Source organism: Ambystoma mexicanum, chromosome 11 (genome assembly GCF_040938575.1).
Source record: "Ambystoma mexicanum isolate Mex_15411 chromosome 11, UKY_AmexF1_1, whole genome shotgun sequence".
In the NCBI taxonomy this organism is placed as follows: Eukaryota; Metazoa; Chordata; class Amphibia; order Caudata; family Ambystomatidae; genus Ambystoma; species Ambystoma mexicanum.
This window is the reverse complement of record NC_090934.1, coordinates 989625833-989645279: the sequence shown is the minus strand read 5'-3', so window position 1 is coordinate 989645279 and position 19447 is coordinate 989625833. Positions and strand designations below refer to the sequence as shown.

The following is a 19447-nucleotide window of genomic DNA, read 5'->3' as shown; positions in this document are numbered from 1 at the left end:
TTTTGAAAAACCATATGCGGCCTTTCTTTGCGCTCGCTCATTTTCTTCCCTTTCTTCGCCTGACATCATTATGCTCCAGCTTGTGTGGCTTTCGTTCCCCTCCACATCATCAAGATCTAGTCTACTTAAAGACAGCACTCTATACCCATCTGTTATGATGTCTTCTGTCCTACCGCCTGTTTCCCTCAATAAAGATTCTTCGACATTCTGTTTGGCCTTACACCCATCCTTATCTCTCATCTGCCTATTTAAATCCCCAATCCTCTTCCCTATGTCTTCTGGTTCATGCTCGCAAGCTCATGTTTGTATTCTCGGTATCCGTTGCAGCTCCCTGCAGGGCTGTTGTGACCCCCTCTCTTCCTCAGATCGCTCTTGTGCTTCAATCAGCACTCTGCCTCTATGAAATAGACAATCTATCTCATCATCTTTTAGTCCCTTACTTCTGTCTATCTCTTCTTCCCTTCTCCTCATCCCTCTCAACTCTTCTTCCTCTTGCCTTCTTTGCAACCTACGTACTTTCAATCTTTGTATTTCTATCTCCTGTTTCCTCTTTTCTAATTTCTCCTTTTCTTTTTTGCCTCGTTCTTCTTCGTTCTTCCCTTTGCTTCATCTCTTTTTCCTTCTCTTCTTTGTATGCTCTCTCTTGTTCCTCTTCTTTCTGTTCCAGCTCTTCCCTTTCTTCTATTTCTTGAAACTCATTAATGCCCTTATGATCTAACTTAAGTAATATCTGTCCTCCAATCTATTAATTCTGTACAAATGCTACTCCCTTAGCCTTGTCTTTCACCTCCCTTTGTCTCCTCACCTCTTCCTCTATCTCCATCTGTATGCCCTGCCTGTCCTTTATTCTCATCACACTGTTCATTTTTATCACGTGTCGATATATATTTGCGTTGCTCACTTCTGCATTATCCTCACTGTTATAAGCGGGGGCTCATATGTCGGATTAACACACCCAGTCACTGCTTTCAATTCTTTTAAAGGATAAAAGCACTGCTCCTCAGTATCTGCTCTCTTGTTTTCAGAAGGGGAAAGCAGAGTTTTTTCAGACGTGGAAAGAGGAGTCGAAGTTGTTATATCCTCCTCTTTATGCTGATCAAGCATCCACTCCTTCTCGGACAGATCTTCTTTCTTGCTTTGCTACATTTTCCGCAACTCTAAAACAGCCTCCCTTTCCTGTAGCTATTCCACTTATGTGAAGCATGCAAATATGTTGTCATATGTCGCAAAACAGATTTTGATAACAAAAGGCCACGGCACGAGTGTTTTATTAGTCGTGCCTTTAACCCACTCTGCATGATACTGCCTTATTTTGGGTGTATCTCTGCAGTGTCCTGCATAAGTGTAAAAGAAGAGTGTCCCCTATGATGACAACTAGATCTTGACTGTCTGTACTTACCAGATCTTTTATTCTTTTATTTATTTTATCAAGTACACCACACTGATTATTTTGAGCAGGCACCATCAATAACTGCTAATTACCAAAAAACTATGTTTTACCCACTTTTAAAATTGTATGAAATGATGTTCTTTTTGTTCCTTGATTTACACTTACTAACAATTTTAAATGTCTTGTTGTTTTATTTTTGATGTTTGACGAATCTCTTCTGTATTTATTTATTATTCTCCTTTGATTTTCACTCTACTGATTGACGTCAATCTCTTGATTAAAAAATCTGGTGATAACTTTCATTTTTCACTATCGTTATAAATATCTCCTAGTCTAAACACAACAAAAGCTTTATATTGACACATTTATAACCCCCTCCGCATGCGCACTTTTTACATTTTTCTGTGTACGCCTTCCTTTACTATCTCTTGGTAAATGCATCTCATCTCACTTTTTACCCCATCTTGGAGTTTGATACACACTCTTCTTTTTGGCCTTGCCTCAGAAATCCTTAATACCCCTACATGGAGTTTTTCAGCGTGTACCCTCACGCCCCTCTTGGGACCAGGAAAGCAATGTATCTATTTCTCTTCTTTCTAATCCCCAAAAATTCTGTTACTTCTATACATATATTTACAGTACAGTCCCTCCCCCTATTTTTGCCACCTTTGATGTTCTACTTACATCCATAGCTCAGCTCAAGTCCATCGGCATCACCTCTTTCCCAATCAACCAGTACACTTTCGGTCTGTATGGCACCTGCTGGGACGAGGCAGGAAGTTCATCAAAGGGGCACCGGCCAAATGATTCTTCTCACATGTGTGTTTTCGCGCGCCAATCTCCATAGGAAGCTTCATGATATTCTGGCTAATGGCAGAAGCGATTGAGAGTCTATATCTGGGCCTAGGTCGATTAGACCAGAGCCATCTGCACCGCTACCAAAATGTGCTCTAGCACTTTGAACCATCTCATGTGCTAGATGGAAATAATCAGAATATGGCAAAGTACTACTTTATTATCAACATAGAATGAAGTAGGGCAATCTGGTGAACAACCTGCTGTAGTCCACACACTCACACACAAATGTAATCATACAAAGGTTTTATACCTCAAATACTTCTGCTATGACATCATCCTATGTGGCAATCTATAAAACCTATTGAAGGGAGGGTTTGGTTAAAGGTACCTATAGTGTATATAAATGTTAGTGACACCATTGGCAGCCTCAAATCTTTTAGGCAAGCCTCAAACTTCCTCTAAATATGTGTAATACTGATTATAACAGAAAAATGGCAGCGGGTTGGCCTTTGCAACATTGTATACCATGTTGCTACATAGACTCTCTGATTGGTTGGTCTGCTTCTCCAACCATGGACTTTTGGCTCGTTAACAGCACGTAAGCAAACTGGACCCCAGGTGCCGAGAGTAACGTCAGACTACTCCCCACTTTCCTAATTAGTCCATCTCTCTCATTGGTCCGGCCCTTAGCACAGGCTTCTCCTTTGTCTGTTGCAGTCTGTTCTTTATTCTGGGACTTTTAAGGGATTGTAGGTACACCATTATCTTCATTTAGCACCTAATGAATAGCCCTTCTTTTCAACTTCTGAATCACGTATGAGGAGACTGCAAATTCATCCATCTCAACCTTTTTTACTGCTATTTGATTCAATGGATGTCATTACTCCTCTCAGCCTCTAGAGACTTGCTCACTCCACCCTACATATGCTTTTTGCATCTTTAATTGTCTAATACTTGGCTTTTGCAAATGTTTTCATCTTTGCTTAATCTAAGAGAAATATGTCTTACGTACATGGATTATCCTTTTGACTCCCCTTGTGCCTTGCAATTAATTATTCCTTGAACTAGCATCTTTGATCCCTGGACAGTACACTCATCTTTATTCTTCAGACAAAGTTGTTTTTCCAGAGTTGCCTGACTCTGCAGCCCTGGTCCATCTCCAAGGTAGCTTGATTGGTTTTAATATGAGTCCGGAGTCCATCTTTCCATCATGGCCGCTTTAGCCACATGATGTTTTCCTCTGCAGCAAGCTTCCATATGTCTTCTCTACCTTGCGTTTCTGTGTATATACACTTATTAGTCAGCAGGTTACTTTATCTTCTTTGCATATATGATTTCTTTGTATTGGATTCCATATTTCTCTTGTTACTTCAATTACATCTTTATTCTTAAGTATTTGCATATTGTTTCAGTGCGTCTCTGTGTTTTCCCTTCACGATGTCACTCTGCCCTAGTCAGATTTCACTTATAGCTCTATGATGCCCATTCGTGTGTGCCGAGATCCTTCCACCCTTTCAGTGCGAGGATACATTCAGTACGGTTGTCTGAGTGCATATCGTCTCTCATATACTCGATGTGGTATTGTGATGATCCCTGATGTCCCACATAGGGCTGTTCACCTGCTATTCCAGAATGACAGAGGTGTGGGTGCGGCTGCTAGGGATGACGTATCCACCTGCTCCTCTAAAGTTTTCTCTGGGTGACTTGTGGAATTGAAGGATTTGAAACATTGCATTAAACTTAAAGAAAGTGCCAGACCGAGTATGTGCAAGGTTTGCACTATTCCCCTGAGCATGCAACAGGGTTTAAGGGATGAATATGACATATTGTCACAGTGGAGCATTATTAAAGCGATTGAGACTTCAGGGTGGCTCTCCCCAATAGTGTGTGTAGCAACAGCAAATGGAGCTAGAAGCTTACAAGTTCTGTTGCATGCCCTTAGGGTTGGCATCAGTAACAGCATCATTTCAAAGGCTAATGGAAAGGTTGTTGGATGGCTTTGGTAGTAAAGTCGTGCTTCAGGATGATGCATATGTGTATGGTGAGTCAGTGCAGCAACATGTTCAAACTCTGAGGAAAATTCTGGATCACCTGAAAGCTACTGGATTGACTATTCAAAGAAGCAAAAGGTGATTTGGTGTGGGAGAGGTGGAGTACCCACATCATGAAATAAAAGCAAAAGATGTGTCTCCCTGAACAGGGTTGGTTGATGTAATCAAATTAATACTCCCACCAAATGACAACAGTCAACTACGATCGTTCCTGGGGTTGGAAGAATGTTATCTCAAATTTGTGGAAAATATTGACATCCACACCACTTAGGGCACTACTTAAGGAAGAAGCCATAGTTTGTTGGTCATAGCAGTGTGATCAAGCCTTTGAGAAGATAAAGATTGATAACAGCAATGCACCCATTTTGGGTAATTTTCATCTGGCCTTTCAGACTATTTTAATGAAGAATGATAGTGGATGAGGGTTATGAGCTAAATAATCTTAGTCTAACCATCATTGGGAATATGTGGCAGCTTTTGCCTCAGTGCTCTTAAGGGTGCTGAGATCAACTATTCAGTGATTGAAAGGAAGGCTAAGGAAGTGTCATGGTCTATTCAGCATTTTAGGTTTTACTTGTGAGGGAACAGATTAATTGCTTGGTCAGATAATAAATCACAGGTGCAGGCCTTTTCATTCTGGGGTGGACGCAGGGACGTCATTTGGGGGTCGCCAGAGGTCGCAAGAGCGACCGCTGCCGATTGGCCAGCGACCTCTGTCACTCTCTTGCGACCTCTGGCATTTCCTCCAATCAGAGGAGGAGGGGGCGTGGCCACCACTCAAGCGGTGCAGCGTGCTGGTGGTCCTCCATTTTGTGAGCACTGCAGCGAAGCCAGCGTGCAGCAGCAGCTTCGTGGTTTCTCTTGGTGCCAGAAAGTCCAGGCCAACTAACTTCTTCCAAGCTAACACACAGCGGTGAGTCAGTCTGTGTTGTGTGTGTGACTGAGGTCGGGGGCGAGCGGGTGTGTGTGAGCTGCTGGGTGGATTAATGTTGCTGGCGTGTGCCGCCGTAGGCCCCAGGCCAGTGCCTTAAGTGGCACTACAAATCGAGCCGGGGCCCATCGAGGGAGCGTGGCCCAACAACGTGGTCTTGATGGGCCGTTAGGCCACGCCCCCTTGACGAGCCCCGGCTCAATGGGCTACTGGCACCCCTGCCAGGCAGCCTTTTGTAGAGATTAGCACTCTCTCCCCTATGGGGGAGAGGGTGCTGATCTCTGCATTTATTTTGTATAGGCTTGCCTGGCAGGGGACAGCGCCTCGCCTATTCAGCCTTAATGGTGGTGCTGCCCCTCGCCAGCTGGGGAGGGGCAGCGTCACCATTAAGGCTGAAAGGGTGAGGCCACTGGAAGCAGAGGCCTTTTTCCTAAAGACTGAAACTCCCGCGAATCCGCGGGAGCTTCAGTATTTAGGAAGCAAGGCCTCTGCTTCCAGCGGCCTCACCCTTTCAGCCTTAATGGTGGCGCCAGCCCACGTGCATCCCTTGATTAAAGGGATGCCTCGCAGGTGCGGCGCCACCATTATAGCTGAAAGGCATTTTTTTCTGAAGCCTGAAGCTCTCGCACACGAGCGAGAGTTTCAGGCTGTAGAAAAAAATGCCTTTTCGTGTAGTGGCCGGGGCTGCCCGGGGAGATTAGTGGGCCCCGGCAGGGCCCCGCCTCAAAACGAAATTTCGGAACCTGCCGGGGCCCAGCCCCGGCAGGCCCCGGCCCACTTAAAGCCCTGCCCCAGGCTGAGGTCAGATGTGTGCTCTTGTGGCATTCCCCTGCGGCCGCCAGGACCAGGTGGAGCCTAGGTTGCGTGTGTGCTGTGCTAGCCCACTACCCGCCTGCGGCCGCAGGCGGATAGCTTGGCACCTCAGGCGACAACAGCTACACGTGTTGCTTAATACCCAGAGGTTTCTAAGCATGGACCTGGGGATCGAACCTGTTTTGCTCCCACGTCGTCTTGCTTCCAGTTGCCCCTGAGCTAGGAATCTGCCCCACGGACTGTCGAGTTGCTAAGGTTTAGCCACCCCAGTTTCTCCCCCTTAGAGTCCCTAGAATATAGACAGTGGCCCCGATTTATAAAGTATCATGTGTGTCCCGGCCTTGCAATATTCTAAAATGTCATTGGCAAGGAATGTCAACATATGATATATTATGGCATTTATAACGCGCCTATACACAAAGTAAAACACAGTACCATTGGAGAATGATGAAGCTTCTCTCTGCCTCTTTCCATAGAATTGGGGGTTTTGTGAATTTACCTCATTGGCGAAGGAGCATGGATTCAATACAGCAACTAAGTGCGCTGCACACATCTGTAATACCTCAAATACTTACACACAATTGGAGCTAAAAGCCTAAAATCTGATTCCTCAAGCAGAATGTAATCAGGGTCCCAACACACTCCACTGGCAGGGTGCCTGTGGCCAAGGGCAGGGAGCTCTGCTTTCGGGGTGGGGGTGTGCATGCATGCAAATGTCTGCTTGCTCTAGTCTGTGTGTGCGTTTGTGGGATGTGGGGGGCCTGTATCTGGAGTGCTGCAGGGCTTGGTTGGCCCAAATCAGGGGGCTTTATCTGGAGTGTTGCGGGCTACGCTCTCGGCCCCCTAGCTGTGTGGTCTGTGCGCTCCCTGGTATCTGGAAGGGACCCCTGTGCCTGGGGTGCTTCTCTGGCCCCTGGGTCCGTGCTGTGGAGGTGTGTCTGGAGTGCAGGGTGTACTGTCTCTCTGTGGCCTCCCTTCTCTCACGCCTCCTTGACTGGGCAAGTGTGGTGGGAGTCGTGGAACCCTGCCGGTCCCTCACACAAAGGGGACATGTAGACTTTTCAACAGAGTCACTTCGCAGCACAATCGCTCCTTACCTGAGACAACTGTCCTTCCTGCATCTTCATTGAAATGCCTCCTATGCAGCAGAGATCATATTGAGTTGCTCAGTGCTCGCTGGAATCCAGCTCTGTGCATTCAAAATATCATCATCATAAAAATAATGGGCCAATGAATATCTGCCACAATAATCAGTTCTGCCTCTGGGTAAATAGTGAGGGGTTACGCTGCACGCCCCAGTTTCCCAGTGTATGACCTCACATGGTGATGGGACGTCACCATCCACCTCTTCCCAGCCACATTAGGGTCACTGGGTGTAGGGTATTCAGTTTCAGGAGTATAATTCGATAATATCACGTCACCCCAAGTGCTCATGTGAGTGAGGGGAGGCTAGATGTGCCGGGATGAGAGGTACCACAGGCTCCAGGGATGCCGGGAAACGGAGGGTGGAATAGGCTGCTGGGTGGCCGGATTGCAAGGTCAGAAGCAGGGCACTGCAGTTAATGGTAGTCTGGAAAGCACACCCCTCAGTGCGTTCAGTCAGTATCTTGTCTCTATGACAAATGATATTCTGGTGTGCTGTTGTACAAATGATTCTTCCATTCTGATAATTTGTTTTTTATTTTCAGACCTGCATCTTCATGTGGAGTTCCTTCCTTTCTGTGTCAGAATCTTCACCTTACATGCCACTGAAACAGCAGCCTCGGACACATCTGTCAAGCCACTGTTCTGCTCAATCTGGTAAGAAACTACATTTTAAGTCTTATGATCAGAGTGAAGGGTTGGGCATTATCCCAAAATCTATACAATAGTACTAATTGTTGGAATGTGTACCATTATGGAGAGGTGAGGGGTGTGGAGGACAATGAACATGTAGGAACAGAAACCTAGGCATATAAAGAGTGTTGGTGAGTGTGGGAGTAATGCAAAATGCAGCCAGGATTTTTTCCCCGTAAAATATGGGGACATGACTTATGAGGCTTTTGGTACTGAAGGTGGCATCGCTCAGTAATGCACTGTACACCTTGAACACATTTTGAACTAATCTTTTGGCAGCCAAAATAACACAAGAAGAAGAATTATTAAAAACTGTGGATGCCATACATGTTTTCTGGTGAAATATTCTCCCTCTCGCCTTTTATCCTGGCTTTCCCCTATCCCCATACCCGCCTATCCGTCCCTGTCCCCCCAGAATGTGATTTCGCTCTGTAGTCCTGTTGAACTAACAGGGCAGATCCAGATTAAGAGGGGATTTGGGTTCATACACTTCGCGTGGCAACATGGACCTTGACACTGCTACATATGATGATCCATTCTTGTATGAAATGTCACAAAACACTGATATCGTAACCATATATTTCTTAGTGTACTGAGGGGATAATGCTTTATGAGGCCACTTCCTGTGATGTCATGTGGAGGGCGTGGTCAAATGACATCACTTCCTGTGATGTCGAGTGGGGTGTGGTCAAATGACATCACTTCCTGTGATGTCACTCTTATGGGCGTGGCACTGTGATGTCACTTCCGCTACCCCTGGCGTTTTGGTGAAATGACGTCCCTGGGTGGACGAGCGCATCCCTTCTGATTTCCAAATGGTAATTGGGATTGCAGTCTTTTGATTTTTCAGTGATGTATCTGAGGGGGATTAAGAATTCTGCCGCATTTTCTACTTTTCCCGTCTCTCGCTCTCACAAAAGGAGTAGGAAGGTGATTCTGGATAGGGGAGGCTGTAGTGATCAGTGTGAATCTGCCAGCTATATCTGAAGAGGAGAGTGAGAGTAGTAGAAGACGATTTGCTCAGATGTATCAAGGAAAGGACGGTGAGGGGTGGCCTGGTAGGGCCATGTTGGGAAATTAATGGGGACCTTGGTACAAGGTCTAAGATGAGCTTTACATTAAAGAGGGGAGGGTGAGACATAACTCCAAGTTGATACCACCGGGCCCATTACATGAATAAATCATTCAGTTGGCCCATGTGGGCAATATGGGGTTTAACATGACCAAAAGGAGGTTGCGGCAGGTGTATTGGTGAGTAGGTATGGATCTGGAGGTGGATAGGTTGTTAAGAGCATTTAAAAAATGTGCTCATAGTAAAAAATCCGAGATTACCAGAGAAACCCCTATACAGGCTGTTCATGTACCTTCATAAATTTGGTTTGAAGGGTATGTTGATGGGCTTGGGCCAATACAGGGCCTAGGTTGAAGGCCACATTTTTATTTGTACTAGTTGAATATCATTATCAGATTGTGTGGATACTTCTGCACAATTAATTCATAATTTATATATAATTTGTTTGATTTCTCAAAAGGAGGAGAAACACATAAGTAGGTTTCATGAAGTAAGGGAAAGAGAGAAATGTATTGCTCAAGAATATTTTCTAGAGATCAAATATTGATGGTACAATGTATACATTGAAAGGTTTCATGTAGATACAATTGGGGCCTTTCAGGTTTGTTCTTTGAGTGTTTTAGATATATAAAAAATAATTCTACTCCGATGGTTTTTTAAATTTTCAATCTTCCACATTTTCAGAGGTCATACATAAATCAATGTTCCTTTTTCAAATATGTTTTTCAAATAGTTAATTGAACAAGTCCTTAAGACCTCAATATGTAATTAGTTGATCCTCAATTTTCTGTAATATATCCATACATTTTTCTTATGGAATTCTTGAATTTAGCTTGCATCACATCTAGACAGGATTATGAATGTTAGCATGTACCACACTTAGATGGAATTCTTGACTTTACAATCCACTAACAATCTCATCTCTCTGCATATACCGCTCAAACTCTAACCAAACACATCCAAAACCCTAAAATGCAGCAATCCGCACAAACTTCACTACACTGCAACAACAAAACAAACCGCACATAGACTTGCACAACAGCACACAATGACTACGGACTGTAAAACACCCCAAGCCCAGCCAACGGACCCACCGGGCTGAGGCTGCCAACAGCAAATCACTGCTCTCTTGCACTTTTCCAGCTTATTCCCACTAACTGACCCCCCCCCTCCCTCTTTCAGAGCTGCCAGAGTGGCAGGGGACCACTCCGGTGGTGATAGTGCGCGGTACGCGGTACAAATATCCTTTAACATTAACATTAACATTATGTATTTTAATAAGTCAGCAGATACTGAGATTAATCTTCAGTCCGTTACAATGTGTCATCAAATACTAAATTTTGAAATACCTACTCTATATATGCTTCATAATTCAAATGTCCAGTAGTTCAAGCTAAATCGTATTTGATGGTTTATTAACCACATGTTTAATTAGATCAATCTGGGTTTCAATTGTTTGAAATTTCATTGATTGAAGAATAAAAGTCACATTGATCATATTTATTCCTCAAATTTTCATTTCTCAAATCCTCAACACATTTTGATCCTGCTTCTCATATTCTGATATTTAGTTATTTATCACTCCAAGTGGATTGAGTGGAAAGCAGTACACAAAGCCACCACTGTAGAGGAGATAATCATGCCTGGACAGGGTTGCATTGCAGTATGAATTAATTATTTCTTTGTTTTAAAACAAAAATGTTAAGTTTCTTTGATGGCTGATTTCTTATGTTTCGATTACTCACGCTTACTGACTCTAATTTTTTTTTTTCAAATTTAGTTTTTATTGACAATAGGCAGAAATAAGGTCGGGCCGAACATCCGACCCGATCAGCAAATATGATCAGAAAAAAAAAAAAAAACCACATTGTCGGTAACATTTTCAATTACATTTTTCTTAACTTCTTTTCCCGAATCACCCCCTCCCACCCCACCCCCCTAAACAATTAACAAGCAAAGTTTAGTGGTGTTACAAGTATATGAATTTTTGGGAAGTACAAATGCGAGCCATTCAGTTATTAAGTGTAGCACTAGGAACAGTGGGGTTCATATGAAAGGTAGGTAAGCGGAAGCTAGGCCGGGTCTAAGAGGGGCGAGTGAGGGCCCGCCAGTTATATACAATTACACAGGTCTGCGTGACCAACAGTAGAGCGGAGACACAACCCTCCTCCCAGGTTCTCCAGTTGTTGGTGGGGACAGAGTGGGTCCAGCTCGTGCAACTCAACCATTCAACCCTCAAACATGTATACAGCTTGGAAGTGAAAAACAGGCGGTGTTAGCCGCCATGGTTAACTCAGCAGAGTGCGGTGGGATGAGTGTTACTAAGAGTCAACGGGTCAGGCGCACTCTGTTATGAGCCTGTACAATGCCCCTTCTATAAGCGCATGGAGACACAATCATCGTGCAGAAGGACTGCCATCCATTCTTGTACAAAGTCTGTCATGGTATCATTCGCTATTGCTGTAAGCTTTTCATACGAGAATATCATCCTAAGCTTATGAAGCCATTCTTCCTTGGAGGGGGCCTGGCTGCTCTTCCATTTTTGGGCAAGCGCCAGCCTTCCAGCTCGCAGCATGGCACCAATGACTTTGGGGTAAAGATTTGTTTCCGTCTCCGGCAAGGGGATACCCAGCAAGACTTCTAGTGGGTGCAAGGATGGACCGAACCCCTCAATATCTTTGATCCAGCTAAGTAGTTCCGACCAGTAAACCTGTATAATAGGACATCCCCACCACATGTGAAACCAGGTTCCCCTTTGGTGGCAACCCCTGGGGCAGAAAGGAGATACGTCTCGGAACATTTTGGACAGCAGGGATGGAGGGCGATGCCAGGAATGAAGAATTTTAAAGCTGTGTTCCATGGCAGCCGTGTATAGAGAGCCCGCGAAAATACCCTTAAAAACGGCCCTCCAGGTATGGTCATCCAAGGGCATCCCCAGTCTCTCCTCCCATATGCGTTTAAAGGGTTGTCTGCCCTCTAGGTCGGACGTTATCAAGACCATATAAAATTTGGACAGCGCACCCTTACGTGATGTGCTCTTGGCCAGGATGGATTCAAATGGGGTGAGGGGGCGGCTCAGCTGTTCGGACCACCGGGGTTGGGACAAAATCCCCTTCAATCGTAAGTATTCAAAAATCGTGGGGGGCTTATCTACCAGGGCCTCAAGCAAGCTGCCATATTTTATGAAGCCCTCCTCTCGTGTCAGCTGGGAGACTCTTTCCAAGCCCAAGTCGGACCAGGCCTGTGTGTCGCGGAAGCCTCTTGTGTCTAAGTCGATAGGGGGCCCCCAGAGTGAGGATAGCGGGGAAGGCCAGGTGGTTAGGGGCTTGTTGGCCTTGCTAGGTTTCCATAGCGCCCACAGGGCTGCCAAGGTGGGGTGCATTTTTAGCTGAAGTGGGAGAACCTTAGGAGAGGCCCAAAAATAATCTCTAACCTTTTTCGGGTGGGCATGGATGTCTTCTATGTATGTCCAGTATGTGCCCATGTCATCTTGCATGTGTTCCAACATCACCCTGAGCTGGGCTGCCTTATAATAGAGTCGGAAGTCGGGGAGGCCAAAACCACCATATGTCTTTGGGAGGGTTAAGGTGGAGGATTTGATTCTAGGTCTCTTACCATTCCAAATAAAATGAAGGACACGGGACTGCAGTGTTTCAAAGAAAGTCTCAGGTATCACAACAGGAAGTGCTGCGAAAAGGTAGAGGAGGCGGGGCAGGACATTCATCTTGATTGTGACCATGCGACCCAGCCAGGAAAGCGTGAGGGGAGCCCATCTAGTAAGGTCGCTGCTGATACGGGTAAGGATCCCTGGGAAGTTGCTCTGGAATAGCTGTGACAGGTCTCTGGGGATGGTAGTGCCCAGATACCTCGTGGATTCTCTTTCGATTCTGACCCCTAGAATATCGGAGTTGCTTCCGACATCCAGGTCGCTCTGGCCGATGGGCATGATGCTTGATTTGGAAGTGTTTATCCTCAACCCGGAGAAAGAGCCAAAGGTGTGTATAAGGTCGAACCATCGGGGTAGGGATATCTGGATATTGGTTAGGTAGCCCAGGATGTCGTCTGCAAATAGCGAGAGTTTGAAGTCGCACTCCCCACATCGTATACCCGTGATTTCTGGGTCGTTCCTGACCGCTATAGCTAGAGGTTCCATTGCCAAGGCATACAATAAGGGTGACAAGGGGCATCCCTGCCGGGTGCCCCTGGTGAGGGAAAAGGGCTCCGAGGTGCCTCCGTTAACTAACACTCTCGCTGTGGGGCTGTTGTAGAGTGCTGCTACCCACCCACAAAAATTGTCCCCCAAGCCCATCTTCCGGAGGACCTTGCCCATGTAGGGCCACTCGACCCGGTCGAATGCCTTTTCTGAGTCGAGTGAAAGGAGGTACCCTTCCACTCCCTGCCTGGATGTCTCGTGCATGAGGTCGAGGGTTTTCCTTATGTTATCGGACCCTTGGCGCCCCGGGATGAAGCCCACCTGGTCTCCGTGCACTAGGGTGGGGAGGAGTTTTGCCAGCCTATTCGCTAGAAGCTTGGCCAGTATCTTAACATCCGTGTTAAAAAGAGATATGGGGCGGTAAGATTGACATTGCGCGGGATCCTTACCCTCCTTAGGCAGGACTACAATCATAGCTGACATCATTGTGGAGGGGAGGGTGCCTTGGTCTAGCGCGGCATTGAACATCTTGGCCATGAATGAAGCGAGGGCTGATCTATAGGTCTTATAAAACTTGACTGTGAAGCCATCATCTCCCGGGGCGGTGCCACTCTTTAAAGAGGATATAGTGTCGATTATCTCCTCTGGGGAGATGGGGTGTTCTAGTGCCTCTGCTTTCTCAGGGAGAAGGCCCGGTATGGGGAGAGAGTCCAGGAATTGGTCGATGTCTTTCCCATTCCCAGTATATTCTGAACTATACAATTTTTCATAGTATAACCTAAATTGCTCTGCGATCTTGGCGTCCCTCGCGGTAAGGTTCCCTTCCGTGGTGCGAACCGAATTGACCCTCCTACTATTCCTGAGTTCCCGAAGTCTCCAGGCCAATATCTTGTCCGCCTTTTCCCCCTTTTCCATATATTTTTGTTTCAAAAACGAAAGCTTCCTTTCCGTTTGTCCCACTTGAAGGTCGGCTAGCTTAGCTCGCAACCCCTGCAATTCCTCCCATTGCCCAGGGAACATCTGCGTTTTCAGTTTTCCCCCTGGTTGGATGGCCGCTATCTTGCCTTTCAGCTGTTTCTCCTCGTGCTCCCTCACCCTCTTCCTTCTGGACCCAATACTTATGAGTGTGCCTCTAATGGTTGCTTTAAATGCCTCCCATACTCCCATGGTGCCTACCTCTCCATTGTCATTCAGGGCGAAGTAATCTTCTATGGCTACCAGGATGGTTTGGCGTATCTCCCTATCTTGTAAGAGGAGGTCATTGCACTTCCATCGGGTTTCAGCTACCGGGGCGGGGGGGAGGCCAATCTTTATCGTCACCATATCGTGGTCTGTCCAAGGGACAGTCTCTACCCCTGAGCTTGTGACCTCTCCCTGCAACGATGAGTCCACCAGGATGTAATCTATGCGTGAAAAAGCATCGTGAGGCTTGGAGTAGAAAGTGTAGTCGGGGTTGCGGCCCTGTACAGTGACATGTGTATCGCACAACCCCAGCACCCCATTCACTTCCTGAAAGGCCTTCGCCATTTTCCTATGGTGACGGATGTTGGGGCAGGGATTTGCAGACTTCCTGTCCCGCTCGGGGCAAAGCACCATATTAAAGTCCCCCCCCACCAATAGGGTGCCCTCGGAGAATGCCAATATTGTTCCTCTCATACCCTCCCAGAAGGTGTCTTGTGCTTCATTCGGGGCGTATATGCAGACCAGGGTGAACAAGCAGCCCCGCACCTCCCCTTTCACCATGAGATACCGACCCTCTGGGTCTGCTTTCGAGGCTTTAAACCTAAAGTGGGCCCCAGGGGCTACCAACAGGGCAACTCCCCGCTTCTTCATTTGTGAAGAGGCCGTGAACAAATGCTCTATGGTTTTGGCCTTGAGCTTAGGCTCTTTACCTCGAACCCAATGAGTCTCTTGTACAAAAAGGAAATGAAGACGTAACTTCGCAAACTCCCTTAGGATCAACGACCTCTTTGTAGGCGAGTTGAGCCCACGGACATTTAGTGACCCCACTGTTAAGGATAGGAGTGGATCATCCATGAAAAAAGCTGTCAAGGCTCATAACTCCCTTCCCTGAATCGCAAGCATCGCAGTTCCCACAATGTCTTTGCCGCCCACAACAGGCTCGGAGGAGCCCCCGGGGCGCACGAGTAACCCAAAAACTTAGCGCGCAACAACAGTAACCCCAACACCCCAACCCCCCCTCGTCCCACCCCCCTCCCGCCTCCCCCCTGATCGCCTGGTTGATTCGTGACATTGTCAGGACAATCCAAACCAGGCCACCGGTGTCTCCCCCCTCCGGGCTCATATACTTCTTTTAACTTATGATTCGAGCCCCCCCCTATCCCCGGTTACAATACAGTTCACAGACTACTACATCCCCTTCTGATCACCTAGTCAAGTGTCACTTGCTTCGTGAGGCACCAGCGGCTCGTTTCCATCGTTCAAGGGCGCTGGAGACGTTGGGGCCACTCTCCTGTACTTTCTTTGGCCTCGGACTCTGCGCCTTTCCTTCGGTGTTTTGTTCCCTTTCGGACCTGTCGGGGGTCGCACACAGTTCTGGTCTTCCGTTTCCATACTTGGATTGTCTAATAGTTCGCCCGACACTCTCTGGATATCGTCTTCCGTGATCAATGCGTACTTGTAGCCCTCGAGTTCAAAGGAGAGTGAAAAAGGATATCCCCACCTATACTTGACTCCCCTGGACTGGAGCATCTTCGTCAAGGGAGCACAGAGTCGGCGTCTCGCGAGGGTAAAGGCCGACAAATCCTGATATATCGAGATCCGGGCTCCTTCCCACTCCACCGGCCCTTTCTTGCGAGCCAGTTCGATGATCCTGTCTTTTTCCGAGAAGTAGTGAAAGCGGACTAACACCGATCTGGGGCCTCTGGATGGTGCCCCTGCTCTGTGGGCCCTGTCGATGGTGGGTTCGTTGGTGTTAGCCCCCTCAAATAGCACTCCTATTACCGCGTTAACGGTCCTGATGATGTCTGCTTGCGTTTCACCGTCGCGTTCTGGGAAACCAAGAAAACGTAGGTTGCAGCGACGTTCTCTATTCTCCAAATCGTCCATTTTTAGGGCGCATTTTTCTTCTCTTCTCTCGAGCTCTGACAAGCGCATGTCGAATTGGGTTTCAAAGACGTCGGCTGAGGCTGTGTTGGATTCCAGTGCCTGGACCCTATCGTCCAAATTATCCACTTTTTTATCTAGGGTGTCTAATCGTAATGTAATGTCCGCCCTGAAGCCCTTAATTTCTTCCAATAGGGCCGCCATTCCCCTGGTGACTGAGTTTGCATCCACCGGTTCCTGTTGTGCCTGGGCCGCCATTGCGGGGGGCGTACGATGAAACTTCTGCAAGGATTCTCTCCAGTTCATAGGGCCCTGCCCCAGCGGACCCGGGATGCGGATCGCGACGCTAGGGGCAGGGGCCAGCGGCAGCCTCGGAGGTTAAAGCGGCGGCTCTGTTCTGCTAGGGTCGGGGGGCCAAGCAGCTTCCCTCTGTAGGTGGTGCGGAAGCTGTTCAGGCCAGGCCGTATTACTTGGATGATAGCCTCCCGTGATTCGTGTTCTCCGGTTATTGCTCGTGTTATGCGTTCGGTTCTGTGGGGGCCCCGACAGGGTTCACCGGGTTCCGCTTGGTCCTGCGGGCGAGTCCCCGCCACTCCCAGGCGCGGGCCCTGTCCCGGCCTTCCGTTTCACTATGCGGCTATCCTCTACTTCAGGGAGCGAGCCGCGAGTCACCCCCACCAGAAAGGCGGGGGGAGGAATCCGCCGGCCGGGGACGCCTAGGCCTCCTTCAGGCCGCGCTCGGGCCCGGGCTCGTCGTAGATTTCCGCGGAGCCGCGGCGCCGCAGGGAGGAGGGGCTTCCGTCCCGCGGGGATGCAGATGCTCAGAACTCTGGATCGGTTCCACCTCCGGAGCTCAAATTTGGGCTAGGGGTGCCCGACACCTTCCTACAGGCTTGGGTGGTGTCAGCTCCTCACTCCTGGGGCGTCGGGGGGGGCTCAGGTCCCGCGATCTGTGCCCTGTCGAGGAGACGAGCGGAGATGCGTCAGTCCATCTCTGCGCCCCCTGGTGGATCCTGACTCTAATTTTAAAGGTGTTTTATGTGATTCGCAGTTGTATATATTAATTATTATCTTATCTTGTTAGTTTGGTTCAAAATGTTTCTTTCTTCTGTATATTTTACTTGTTTGTGAAAGATTTTGGAAAGGTTATTTAACTATTTTTTTTAAAAAAGGTAGTAGGTGCCCCTCCCCAGAAAGAACAAGGCATGCTAACCTGTTCTGTTGTTTTTTTCCCACTTTGAGAGTTCGCAGCCATCACTTTTTTCTCGCTTTACATTTCACAGATGGGAAATATCCATTTGCATATAAGTCTTTGTCCCGCCCACATGACAGTCCAGCACCAAAATGCTATGGCAATTCCCTTCTGAATAAGAGTACGAACAGCAACCCCATACACGTGTTTCAGCCTTGTTGGGCCTCATCATTGAGGCAGAGCTGTACCTCTCTGAGCACAGTGAGCAGGGAGTCCACGTCTGGGTTCCCCCAGGTGACTCAGGTTGACCAACCCCAAGTTCCTTGCAAATATTTTTCAAAAAATGTAGCAGACACCCCTCCCCAGAAAGAACAAAGTATGATAACCTGTTCTGTGGTTTTTTCCCACTTTGAGAGTTCGCAGCCATGGCTTTTTGCTCACTGTATATTTCACAGATGGGAAATAACCATTTGCATATCAGTCTTTGTCCCGCCCACATGGCAATCCAGCACCAAAATCTTATGGCAATTCCCTTCTGAACAAGAGTACCAACAGCAACCCCATACACGTTTTTCAGCCTTGTTGAGCCTCATCAGTGAGGCAGAGCTGTGCCTCCCTGAGCACATTGAGCAGGAAGTCCACTTCTGGGTTCCCCCAGGTAGCTCAGGGTGACCAACCCCAAGTTCCTTGCAAATATTTTTCAAAAAAGGTAGAAGGTGCCCCTCCCCAGAAAGAACAAGGCATGCTAACCTGTTAAAGGTACAGTGAGCTAAAGTGTGGCTACTGACTCTCGAGTGGGTACCTTGCCAAAGAACAGGTCAATGGGCCGTGTTCGTTCTCACAGAGGGGCGCCTATGGCTACTTTGTGATTATTTAAAGGACTTAGGTTTAGTCACCCTAGGTTTCCTAGGGTCATCCAGACGTGGCCCAACAAGGCTGAAACATGTGTATGGGGTTGCTGTTGGTACTCTTGTTCAGAAGGGAATTGCCATAGCATTTCGGTGCTGGACTGCCCATGTGGGCGGGACAATGACTGATATTCAAATGGATATTTCCCATCTGTGAAAGGTACAGTGATCTAAAGTGCGACTGCAGACTCTCGAGTGGGTACCTTCCCAAAGAACAGGTCAATGGTCCGTTTTCGTTCTCGCAGAGGGGCGCCTATGCACTATTTTTTGGTTGTTATTTAACTATAAACAATAATAAAAAAATTAAACAAAATTATCCTGGATAATGGGGTGCAATTTACATTGGCTAGGAGGCGGGTCTTTTGAAGCGGTTTAGTCAACAGACACTCCCACACTGTTCTCTATCATCCCTGAGCCAATGACCTGGTGGAAAGGGCAAATAGGGAAATGAAAAATGGGGTGCAACTTACACTTAAGTCCAAAATGCCCTGGAAGGAAGTGTTCAAGCACATGGTCTGAACATGCTGAATCACTCCACATACAGTTACCGGGGGCTCACCATTTGTGTCTCTAAAGGGCAGAGCGCTGGGTATGACCTCGTACCTCAATTGGTACCTGTGGATAGAGATAAAATCATGATAGCTATGTAGAGAACTAGAGAGACTATAAAAGATGGTATGATGTTTAACATGAGGTAATATCCAGGACGTGAAAGTTGTGAATTGGGTGTCAATCCATAATCCTAGGTTAAATGCCCAGTGTTAGGGTGCAGCTTCTGGGTTTTAAGCGGATCAGTGCAGTGTAGGGTATTTTGTGGAGATTTGGGGCCGGACGGTATTTTCTTACCGCCGAAATATAACTTAGCAACAATCACTCCTTGTATTCAGATTGGGCCATGTACAACAATAATACAGTGAACATGCATTATTTCAGCACCCAGGCATGCATATTTGGTATGCGTAGGTAGTAGGCGTGGTTGGTGGTATATTGGTGAGCATTATTCCCTTGTTTTATTTGTGGCCCCAATGTCCAGAATCCCTTATCTTTGCTTAGATTTTTCGTGTAATCACTAGAGAGACCTCAGACCTACATTTTAGGAATACCACATTTTTCAGTGTTAGTGTGCCACCATGGGCGATCTCACTGACTTATTTACGACAGAGAGCTATATATGGTAATCTTGTGGTAATTTCCACTACCTTATATACGGTAGGGAGCTATGTTCAGAAAGTCTCTC

General features: G+C 47.1%; 1 protein-coding gene across 1 annotated transcript in view; it reads left to right on the top strand.

Moving 5' to 3' along the window:
• Positions 1-19447, top strand: part of PTPN5 (protein tyrosine phosphatase non-receptor type 5) — an 814933-nt gene that overhangs the window by 243769 nt on the left and 551717 nt on the right. Inside the window, exon 2 of the mRNA XM_069624164.1 lies at positions 7672-7783. The gene's annotated coding sequence lies outside the window, so the exon portion shown is untranslated. The remainder of the gene's footprint in view (positions 1-7671; positions 7784-19447) is intronic.